The 12503-nt window shown below is 41.5% G+C and overlaps 1 protein-coding gene across 12 annotated transcripts in view; it reads right to left on the reverse strand.

Moving 5' to 3' along the window:
• The window catches only part of DGKI (diacylglycerol kinase iota), a 489355-nt gene that overhangs the window by 225245 nt on the left and 251607 nt on the right, over positions 1-12503 (reverse strand). The window lies entirely within an intron of this gene.

Here is a 12503-nt window from a genome sequence, read left to right on the forward strand (position 1 = left end):
AGCAAAAGTATCTCAGGCTCCCCATTATTTATAATATATGATTTCTCTAGTTGGTGTTTCCAAATCTTACTTTGCCATTTTTCAATTTCCATGTCTATACCTGCGTCTATTTCTCAAAACCATTTCTGGAGTGTCTCAAGTAACTGCGACATTTATAGAGCTGTCATCATGGCAAATACAAGGCACTTCTAGAGGTCATTTCTTCAAGTGAATTGAGCAAAACAATAAAAGAATAATTTTTACATGAGGCAGTATCAAAAGAGTTTAAAACTGAGTAGGGTGCCTCACTTTAGATCACTATCAACCACAGCAAATAATATCTGATTGGTTGGGTAGCATCTGTTGCTTCTAATTATAGTCCCTCAACTAGCTATCATAATTGCTCTTTCTTAAAAATATTCCTGTTTGTATATCTATATTCTGTATCTGAGAGTCATCCTATTATAGTAGAAACAGTACGATACTTGAGACAGAGCTAACTTGGATGTTCTAACCGGGTGACTGTGAACATTTATAATCTTGTAGAAATTCGGCATGTAAAATACGGCAACGTCAACTTCCCAGGGTGATTATGAGAATTAAATGAATCAGTAATAGTTGCATTTCCAGCATAGCACGTGGCACAAAACAGGCCTTTGTAAGTGTTAGTCCCTTTCTTTTTTGCTCCTTGTTAATCTATTCATTAAATTACACTTGAGGCTGTGAGGGCTGAAGTGTACTTTATAATTATCACATTGTTATGCCAGTTGTTGCAGAGGCCAATGTAGGTCTTTTGTTCCACATCTCATTCAAACCTATAATTTAAAAGTTCTGCTTTATCATGTGCTTGCTATAAATTTAGGAAAAACACTCTATCCTTAATTATTACAACTAACCCAATCCTTCAGTTTCACCTAATGACATGATTCCCTTCCTATAAAATTCAGACATAGGCTTAGATATATAACAGTAACTAAATACTAGACTGCTCTCTTCTTTCCATACCAGACCTTGGTATCAAGTCAGTTGGGATTATTTCAGATACTCTTCTATGTTTCATAGGTAACACCAGAGTCATTTTAATGACCAACTGGCTTATTAAAAACTTCCAACTGACTTGCTAGAAAATTAATTTTTCACTTTTAGATTCCTAGGGCAATGTGTATTATCAATGTTAATTACTCCCTTCTTGTCACCTTTGGCTCTGGTAGAGAGTGCATTTCAATTTCAGCTTCTCTTACACATATAATACTAGGCAATTAACACCTTTCAAAAAATACAAATAAGAAGCATTGAGAAGGTTTTTTTCAATCTTCAAATTTCTCTAAAAGGTCTGGGTGTCCACACTGTTTTGGTTTTTGCTCATTCTGTGTTAGGTAGGACACCTAATTGTCTACAGTAACCCTTTTGAAGAAGGATTATTTTTTTAAGGCCGGTAAATTTTGCACCCCGTGCTTCTACGAGGCGCCACTTATACTGCAGCCTAGTGGGATGAGGCTCTCTGGAACTGAGCAGGGGTGACTTGCATAAACACTCAAGGCTGCCCTTTAAGTGTTTACCTTTAGGCATAATACAATTTCTTATTTTAAAAGTAACCTTTCTAAAATATATTTGTGAGCAAAAATGGTCAGTGTCTGAATAATGCATTGCACTGTATTAAGTCAATCTTGGTGGGTAAAGAAAAGACGCCTAGCACACATTCAAGTCAGTTCTATTAATTCTGCTGTTACTGCTAGGATGAGCTACTTTAGGGCTTTAATAGATACAATTTACTCGATAGAATTGAATGGGTGGACAAGAACTAACTCACCAGGAAAAGGGTGATTTCTTTCTTTCTCACAGACAAGATTAAGTCTACTCCATCATTTACAGAATTCACTGCTGCTGCTGCTGCTAAGTCACTTCAGTTGTATCTGACTCTGTGCGACCCCATAGACGGCAGCCCACCAGGCTCCCCCGTCCCTGGGATTCTCCAGGCAGGAACACTGGAGTGGGTTGCCATTTCCTTCTCCAATGCATGAAAGTGAAAAGTGAAAGTGAAGTTGCTCAGTCGTGTCCCACTCTTTGCGACCCCATGGACTGCAGCCTACCAGGCTCCTCCGTCCATGGGATTTTTCCAGGCAAGAGTACTGGAGCGGGGTGCCATTGCCTTCTCCACAGAATTCACTAGCAAGTTCCAAATACTCTCATGGTCATCACATGCTATATGCCTTGCAAAAGCTGAATTTCTGGGCAAGAGGTTTGCCCAGAGGTTTTTTTTTTTTTTTTTTTTTTAGTTTTCTCTAAATAAAGGCTTATACAGCAATTCTAATACACTCTGAAGAGTGTTCTCACACATAAGGTTGTAGATGTAATACCTCATTGACCACAGAATTTTTTAAGATATTGTGAGATTGGGCATTCCTATGGAATGGTAAAACATTGTTCTCTTCAGCTCTAGGTGTCAGGAAACAGAGTAGGACATCATTAAACAACTTTCAAGAAAATAGATACACTTTTCTAGATAGAAACAAACAGTATTTCATCCATTCACCTACCAAAGGCCAGGTATAGTTTTACATAAGGGAATCAGGAGATCGACAAGACAGAGAAGATCTTGTTCTCAAAAGGAAGTTCTCTGAATTATTCATAGAATATAGTAATTTGGGGGTAAAAAGAATCAACTAAGAATGGGTCAGTTCAAACAGCAGCACATCAAGCACTGAAATTCTCACGTAAGCCTAAATGGTCTATGCTACTAAGCAAGCCTTGGTTTACATCACGGAAATATTTTCTAGATCATAAAAAGAACTGTCCATAAGAAACATCTGAGGAAAATCTAACAGCAGGAGGAAGAGGTGAACAAATCTCTTAGCCCAAACAATCCCAAAGGAATACCTGATTTATGCAATAAATCTGCATTAGGCTCCTAATCTCTACCCACGTGCACACCCAGGAGCTCAGCACAAAATAAATTCACTCACTAAAGATGGTCAATGCTATGATGAAGATGCCAATTGAAATGTATGAGTGACCAGTGGAGATACTCAAAGCCCAACTGTGGGGACTGGACGAAGGCTTTCAAGACAAAGTCTTGAAAGATGAGTCGAGTTAACCATTTGTTTTTAGATGAAGTAGACAAAAATGTTTTAGGCACAACCCATGTGAAGCAGCAAGATGTATCACGGAAAAACTATATTCCTTTCAGTCTTTGGACCATGAGGCCAGGGTGGTGGGAGATGAAACTGCACAAGTGAGTTGCGGATTAATTCATATAGACCAGGGGTCCCCAACTCCCATGCCACGGACCACCTGTCCACAGCCTGTCAGGAAGCAGGCAGCAAAGCAGGAGATGAGTAGCAGGTGAGCAAGGGAAGCTTCATCTGTATTTTTATAGTTGCTTCCCATCACTCATATTACTGCGTGAGCTCAACTATCTAGTTGAAGGAAAATAAGCTCAGGGCTCCCACTGATTATGTCTTATGGTGAGTTACATAAATATTTCATTATATATCACAGCGTAATAATAATTGAAATAAAGTGCACAATAAATGTACTTGAATCATCCTGAAACCATCTGCAGCCCCATCGCCCCACAGTCCATGGAAAAATTGTCTTCCACGAAACCAGTCTCTGGTGCCATTGAGGTTGGGGACCGCTGATATAGGCTATGGAGCTTGGGCTTTGTTTTGCAGGAAATGAGAGTCCCTAAAGTGCTTGAATCAGGAGGATAGGACTTACATATTGATACATCAGTCTAACTACAGACTAAGGAGCTAGGCATCCAGGCCCTAGACCTATCAAAGGGGCTCGATGGCTTGGTTTGTGCTATACACTGATGGCTGTTCTCTAAAATTCACCCTCAACATGAAGGTAGGGCCTTTGGAAATGGCACACAAAAGACATGCAACATCACTAATTACTAGAGAAGTGCAAATCAAAACCACAATGAGGTTATCACCTCAATGATCAGAAAGGCTATCATCAAAAACTCTGCTGCTGCTGCTGCTGCTGCTGCGTCACGTCAGTCGCGTCCGACTCTGTGTGACCCCATAGACGGCAGCCCACCAGGCTCCCATCCCTAGGACTCTCCAGGCAAGAATATTGGAGTGGGTTGCCATTTCCTTCTCCAGAGCATGAAAGTGAAAAGTGAAAGTGAAGCCGCTCAGTCATACCCAACTCTTCGCACCCCCATGGACTGTAGCCTACCAGGCTCTTCCGTCCATGGGATTTCCCAGGCAAGAGTACTGGAGTGGGTTATCAAAAAGTCTACAAACAATAAATGCTGGAGAGCGTGTAGAGAAAAGGGAATCAGTGCAGTTACTATGAACAATAGTATGGAGGTTCCTCAGATAACTAAAAATAGAGCTACCATACGATATAGCAGTCCTACTCCTGGGCACATATCCAGAGAAAGGTTTAATTTGAAAATATATATGCACACCAATGTTCATAGCAATACTATTTACAATAGCCAAGACATAGAGGCAACCTAAGTTCCATCACAGATAAATGAATAAGGAAGATGTTTTATATATATCAGTTCAGTTGCTCAATCGTGTCTAACTCCCTGCGACCCCATGAAGCACAGCATGCCAGGCCTCCCTGTCCATCACCAACTCCCGGAGTTTACCCAAACTCATGTCCATTGAGTCGGTGATGCCATCTAATCATCTCATCCTCTGCTGTCCCCTTCTCCTCCTGCCTTCAATCTTTCCCAGCATCAGGGTTTTTTTCCTTTTTTAAATGAGCCAGCGCTTCACATCAGGTGGCCAAAGTATGGAGTTTCAGCTTCAACATTGGTCTGTCCAATGAACACCCAGGACTGATCTCCTTTAGGATGGACTGGTTGGATCTCCTTGCAGTCCAAGGGACTCTCAAGAGTCTTCTCCAACACCACAGTTCAAAAGCATCAATTCTTAGGCGCTCAGCTTTCTTTGTAGTCCAACTCTCACATCCATACATGACCACTGGAAAAACCATAGCCTTGACTAGACAGACCTTTATTGACAAAGTAATGTCTCTGCTTTTTAATACACTGTCTAGGTTGGTCATAACTTCCCTTCCAAGGAGTAGGCGTCTTTTAGTTTCATGGCTGCGATCACCATCTGCAGTGATTTTGGAGCTCAAAAAAATAAAGTCAGCCACTGTTTCCACTGTTCCCCCATCTATCTGCCATGAAGTGATGGGACCAGATGCCATGATCTTAGTTTTCTGAATAAATGCATGTATCTATATAAATGTGTGTATATATGTATGTGTGTATATATATATACACATAATAGAATATTACTCATCCATAAATAAGGTCATTTGCAGCAACAGGGATGGAATAAGAGATTATCATATTAAGTGAAGTAAGTCAAAGACAAATATCATGTGATAACACTTAGATGTGGAATCTAAAACTGTAACACAAACTTCTTTACAAAACAGAAACTCACAGACATAGAAAACAAACCTACGGTTACTAAAGGGGAAAGGGGGCAGGGGACACATTAGGAGTTTGGGATTAGCAGATACAAACTATTATATAAAACAGATAAACAACAAGATCCTGCTGCAAAGCACAGGGAAGTATCACTCAGTATCCTCTAATAAGCCTAATGATAAAGAAAACACACATACTGAATCACTTCACTGTACACTAGAAACACGATAATGTAAATCAACTCTACCTCAATAAAAAAAATAAAAATAATGGTTTTTGATTTATGCTTAGGTTGAGCACAGTAGAGAACTGTTGGTCCTTTAATGGACCGGAACCTAGTGGTCCGGAGTCAACGATAAGAAAGCAAGAGAGAGAAAGAGGCTGATATCCCCTGGTTTACGCGGAAAGCCAATAGAGCCCTGTTCTTAGGGTTCGCGCTGCTGCACGTGGGCACCCGGCGCCTCTCGAGTAGGTGAAGGCGCAGTGTGCCTTCTCGAGAGGGTCTTAGAAGCCCGGGCAAGAAAGTGAGCTCAGCGGGCCTCCGCGCTCAAGGAATTAGCCAGAAATAGACAGAGAGAGAAAGACAGAAAAAAGGAATAGAAAGAAAGAAAGAAAGACATGGGGACCCAAGCTCTGATGGAGCAAAGGTGTTTTAATCAACATGGTGTGTGCATATATAAGGTAGTTATTCTCAGCAAAGATAAAGATTAAAATTCCAGATTTACAAAACATAACGCGATCCCTATCAAAGAGAGAATTGCAAACAATCACCTTTTACCGTACGGTTCATAAAAAGGAAGAAGGTACTTATCACCGTAATAAGAAATGCCTGGATTCCTCAGCCCCAGGAAAGGCATGCCTCTCCTCTTAATTCCTGAATATTCAGGAATTAATAAGGGCCAGAGGGTTCCTGACAGATCCAAAACAGCACACTGGAAGCCTCTTGTTACATGCTTCCTGACAGAGAACATCATCTTCATTGAGGTTGTTTGTTCAGTATTAAGAAGTAGTTTGGGGATTGCGATTTGAAGTTACTTCTTCTTGTCTCCTCTTTCCTCCTACCTGGGTTGACTTTCCCTGGCCTGACTCAGGAGAGGTGCCCGCAATGTGGGAATGCCTGTCCACGGATAGGGGTGCGAACTCGGTCGGAATGATCCTGTCCACAGACTGAACATCCTTTCCTCCTACAACCTGCTGATAAGCTCCCTGGGAACTCCCATCCAGGGGTCCAACTCATACCACACCTGAACCCTGGGATTTCACACCGAACAGTGTAAGCACCCAAAGTCTGGACCCTTGACTCTGAGGACTGTCTGGCTAGAATAACTAGCGGACAGATCACCTGCTTACAGGAAATAAAGCCTATATTCTAGGAAAACTTGAAATGAAGCCTAACCTACAAGAACACTGAATCACTATGTTGGACACCTGAAACTAATGTAATATTATAAATCAGCTACAGCTCAATTAAAAGAAAGATATTTGCCTAACCATGAATGTATAATCTATGTCACTGAAGATGAAATTTGTGATGGAGAGTGAAGGAGACCCAGTGTGAAAGCAGGAAACACTGACAGACATCAGAAAGGTCCATAAGACTCAGGTACAAACATGCTAATGAGTCAGGGGCATCCAAAAAAACATTTAAGTGTTGAAGTTAAAGCAGAGATACGGTGGGGGCTCTTTCTCAAGCCCTTAGGTTTCCACACTGAGGAGGGGATCACGCAGAAGTAAAGTTTATCTTTCTTCTTTTCTGCAGGAGGAGACACTAAAGTTGATATCATAGCCCCTGACTCTAGTGAATGTTCCCTCACATAGCTCACATCCCACCAGTAACAGCCATACCACCGACCTCCAAAGCTCTGCAGAACACCCAGTATGTGTCTACCTGAAGGGTTAGAAAAAAGAGACAATTACTGTGAAGCATCTGTTTAAAGGAGGCTTCTCTGGTGGCTCAGACGGTAAAGGATCTGCCGGCAATGCGGGAGACCCAGGTTTGACCCCTGCGTCTGGAAGATCCCCTGGAAAATGGAATGGCAATCAACTCCAGTATTACTGCCTGGAGAATTCCAGGGACAGAGGAGCCTGGTGGGCTGCAGTCATGGGGTTGCAAAGAGTCGGACAAGACCAAGTGACTAACACACAAACATATCTGTTTAAAAGAAGTCATTGTTTAAAAAACAGGATATAAAAACCGCCCCCATGTTCAGCTCAGTATCTTCCTGCCAAGTGTTGGAAATTTTCTGAAAAAATACTGAAGAAAAAAAAAAGAGCTATAGGCATTTTACTTGCCAGCAGATGGCGATATAGTCTAGTTATTTGAAGACTACATATCTAAGAAGGTTTTCTTGTGTGTGTGTTTTAAGTCTGAAGCCTAACCTTCAAGAACAGAAAGGGGTGGGGGGAGTAATTTATATCTAGACACAGATGAGCAAGACAAATCAATTCTTAAAAGGCAAAAGCCCTGATTTAACAATCAAAAATTAGAGTCCAGGGGATCTGCCTGGCCCAGGGATCGCACTCACGTGTCTTGTGTCTTGCATCTCCTGCATCGGCAGGAGGCTTCTTTACCACTAGTGCCACCTGGGAAGTCCCATTTCTCTACTAATTGCTGTAAACTCCTGCGAATCAGTGTGGTCTCCAAGCCGCAGAAATGGTGGCTGACAACCAGGAAGCTTGCCAGAAAAGCAGGATTTCAGAGGCACCCTGACTCACTGAATCAGAATCTGCATTTTAACATGATCCCCAGTTGATCCATGCACACTGAAGCTTGAGAGGAAAAAAGGCCACGATTCTTAACACTTGCTAGATAAGAAAATCATCTAGGAGCTTAGACCAGTTAAGGTGCCCTGTCCTCACAGGTCTTAGCATGGGGTGGAACAGACATCACTGTCTGGGTAAAGGCTGCTGGGGTCTTTAGAGGCAGTGGGAGCTGAGAACCACTTCTCTGGGCTAAGAGATGAGCCTCCCTAAAGACAGTAAGGACAAGCTGAGATGCTATTTTTCAAACAAAAAAATAAACTTTCATCTCCAATAAATTCTCACCCACTGTGCTCCTCACACAAGGCCCAGGTAATCTCAAGAAACCTTGATATGACTCTGATGATGTGTCCCTAAATGATTTCCACAAAAGACTGATGTCAGAATTATCTGAGATGCTCATCAGTGGCATTCCTGGGCCTCACCCCAGACACACGGCACCAGATTTTATAGGGTAGAACAAGTCTAACAAGTGTTTCCATGAGTTCGATTTACACAGAAATTTGAAAGCTACTGAACTATAAGAGGGGAGAGTCCAGATAGAAATTCCCTGGACTGAACCCTAACATCAGGATGAAATTTCCTGAATTTTCCCAAAACTGAAAATTTCCAGATAAAGATTCTGATGAATGGCATTTCAAAGGTTGTCTGAGGATGTCAAACAAACACAGAGGTCACGTTACTAATCTCAACTCGTCTCTAAGGTAAATAAACGTGAATGGCCTCCTTCTCGAAGGAGAATACCACATCATGTAAGGTGTGAGCACAGAATGTTCCACAAGGAGAGACTCCAGGTAAGAAAACACATGCACATCCTTCCCGCTTCCTCCTTCCTGGGGGTAACCTGCTTCGTTTTCACTGCCACCACCGTCTGCTCTTTCTCTCCTCTTGGTCTCAACTGTGGCTCCTTTGGGTCAGAGAGTCAAGGGAGCTGAGGAATAAGAAGCTCCATTCCTCTGATTCTGTTTTGCCGAGTGGGGTGGTTTACTTCATTCTCTGACTGCCCCCATCCTACTGACTCATGTGCAGCGTGAAGGGCACGGTATGGCCACAGCTAGACCTGAAAGAGGAGTTAGGTCACCCCTGACCGTGACTCTGCCCTGCTCAACACAGCTGGGGGTGGGGGGTGGTTAGAGGTGTACCATCCTAACACTGAAGAAGGAACCATAAATATATGAACTGTAAATATATGGAGGTCAGTTTGAAAGATTCTAATTATGGGTGAGTGTTTGGATTTCTCTTCAGCTTTCTCAACATTCCATGTTGTGCTTAGAAACAAGGTTCTTTGTATGTATTATGCTTAGTAAAGAATTCGAGGGACTTTCCTGGTGGTCCTGTGGCTGGGACTCCAAGCTCCCACTGCAGGGAGGTGGGGGGAGGGCTTGGGTTGCATCCCTGATCGGGGAACTAGATCCCACATGCTGCTAAAAAAGGATCCTAAAAGAAAGGATCCTGCACGCTCCAACAAAAGATCCCACACGCCGCACTGAAGAATGGAAACCCCTGTGCCACAACTGGGATCCAGCAGAGCCAAATAAATAAATATTTTTTAAAAAAAGAATTCTACTTTACAGAGGAAATATACAGAAGTTTAAAGTTATGTATTATTCATTTTGATTTGCTTAGTCACATTTCTGAGAATCCTAGGTACTCTGGAGGTGACATCATTAGGGCAATGCATTGATAAGCCAAAGTGCCTCCAAGTGCCAGCAAAGTCATGAAGCTTTTTGCTTCTAATAACAGGCCAGTTTTAAAACCTGAATACCTCACTGTGATCTCAAATTCTTCAAACACATTTCAAAATCTTTCCCAAAATAATTCTTCCCTTTCCTGAAAATTCATTGATAACAAAGCCACTTTCCAGATAATCAGCTGGAAAATCTTGATACCTTACTTCCATTCATCCATATGCCCATTCATTCATCCACACATCCATCCTTTAGTCTGTAGGTCTACCCATCTATTCATTGGTCCATTCATTAAGCTCTCTATCCAATTTTTAAAAAATTTTATTGAAGCACATTTGATTTACAATGTTAATTTCTGCTATACAGCACAGTAACTCAGATATACATATAATATATATATATATTATTTTTCATATTCTTTTCCATTATGCTTCATCACTGGATGTTGAATATAGTTCCTTGTGCTATACAGTAGGACCTTGTTGTTGAAGGAAAGATTGGAAGGTTGGGATTAGTAAATGCTAACTATTTTATATAGAATGGATAAACAACAAGGTCCTCTATCTAATTTATGCTAATGAATAGCCTCCTGTCCTATAAGTATTCTCAATGTGTCTAATTAATTTGCCATTATATTACTCCTTTATTTAAAAATATTTTTCAAAACTAAAAAAAAAAATCTTTAAATAGCAAAAAACAAATTTTTACTATATAAATCCAAAATCCTCAGCCAGGTTTTAAGACACTGCTCCACAAGTTCTTTCTAATCTTTCATCACATTTCTAATAACTTAATATGCATGCTCTACCCATTATACTGTGCTCAAAATGAATCACTTTCATCACAACATCCCACCTTCTACACATACTGCTGGTTGAACAATTATAGTTCATTCCTATGCACTATGTACTAGAAATCATAGGTTCAGAGGTGCAGCCCTGGCATTAACGAAGCCTGTATCTCTTCGGTAGACTCACATGGTATACACAGTACAGGACTTAATGATGCAATTTACATAGTCCACGTGTGCGCCCCGGACTTCAGGAGCACAGTAGATAAGCCAATTAGTTCTGAGCAGTTGTTCAGAAAGGTGCTACTGAGCAGTAAAGGATGAACAGGAATGTGGTACAAGAAGAAGAAGAGGGCACGACCCTAGTTTCCTCTGCAAAACTAAGTGGTGTCCATCTTCTGCTTCAGCCACTTCCCTGACACCATTTCCTTATCACTCCCAAGCGACTGCTTGCCTCTGAAATTTCACAGCACTTGTGGTCTGATCCACTCAATTTAGAATTCACATCTCCTTAATGTTCACATCTCCTTGCTCAGATTCTTTTTCCCATTCGCCCCTTTTGTGTCATTAACAAACACAATATCCTTAGAAAATTCACTTCTGCTTCCTGGAGCTGTTTTCTATTTAGTGAAAGAAGAAACAATCGTAGATCATCTCTGAAGTCCCTGTCTTTAATAATTTATACAGAGTTTGAAACAGGAACAGGCTGTGTCTTAACTGGACTGCCCCCTCCTCAAAAGCAGAGATCATCTACAATTTTCTAAATGCCTTAAATTAGGAAAAGCTTATAAGAATTCAATTAATGCATTTTACATAGACTCTCATGATAAAATGTACCTGACATTAATTAGCATGTGGAGCTCAGGTGGCCAAAATCATGGAGTCATTGACATTAATTAACTGCACTCTGTTCCATGGTCCCCAACCACACCCTCAACCCTAGTCAGGCTATGGAAAGACTATACCTAGAGAGGGAGTTAAGATTCAGAGCAAACTCAACTTCACTCCCAAGAAATTTCTCAAGAGGTAGTTTTAGGATCACCATCATTACAACATGAAGATCATCATTCAGTAAACCAAAAAAGCAGGATGCTAAAAATCTCTACTTAATAACGTTTCTTTTCTCTATTCTCTACAATGTTAATACAGACTTTTAACAGAGGAATCATTATTAAGAATTTTGGAGGGACTTCCCTGGCAGTCCAGTGATTAAGCCATTGCCTTCCAATGCAGGGGGCATGAGCTGGAGTCCTGGTCAGGGAGCTAAGATACCACATGCCTCATGGCCAAACAAAACAGAACATAAACAACAGAAGCGATATCGTAACAAATTCAATATGCTCGGTCAGTCAGTCTTGTCCAACTCTTTGCAGCCTCATGAACTGTAACCCACCAGGCTCCTCTGTCCATGGAATTTTCCAGGCAAAAATCCTGGAGCGGGTTGCCATTTCCAACTCCAAGGGATCTTTCCAACCCAGGGATCAAACCCAAGTCTCCTGTGTTTCCTGCATTGGCAGGTGGGATTCTTTACCACTGCACCACCTGGGAAGCCCCAACGAATTCAATAGACTTTAAAAGTGGTTCACATAAAAAAAAATCATTTAAAAAGTTTTAAAAAAAGAAAAAGAATTTGGAGGTTTCCCTGGTGGTCCAATGTTAAGAATCCACCTTGAAATGCTGGGGACACTGGTTTGATCCCTGGTCCAGGAAGATCCCACATGCCATGGGGCAACTAACACCTGCCACAACTACTGAGCCTGCTCCCTAGAGCCCAGGCTGTACAAGAGAAGCCACTGCAATGAGAAGCTTGAAGCAACTAGAGAGTAGCCCCCACGTGCGGCAACTAGAGAAAGCCAGCGTGCAGCAATGAAGAACC

Source organism: Cervus elaphus, chromosome 18 (genome assembly GCF_910594005.1).
Source record: "Cervus elaphus chromosome 18, mCerEla1.1, whole genome shotgun sequence".
In the NCBI taxonomy this organism is placed as follows: Eukaryota; Metazoa; Chordata; class Mammalia; order Artiodactyla; family Cervidae; genus Cervus; species Cervus elaphus.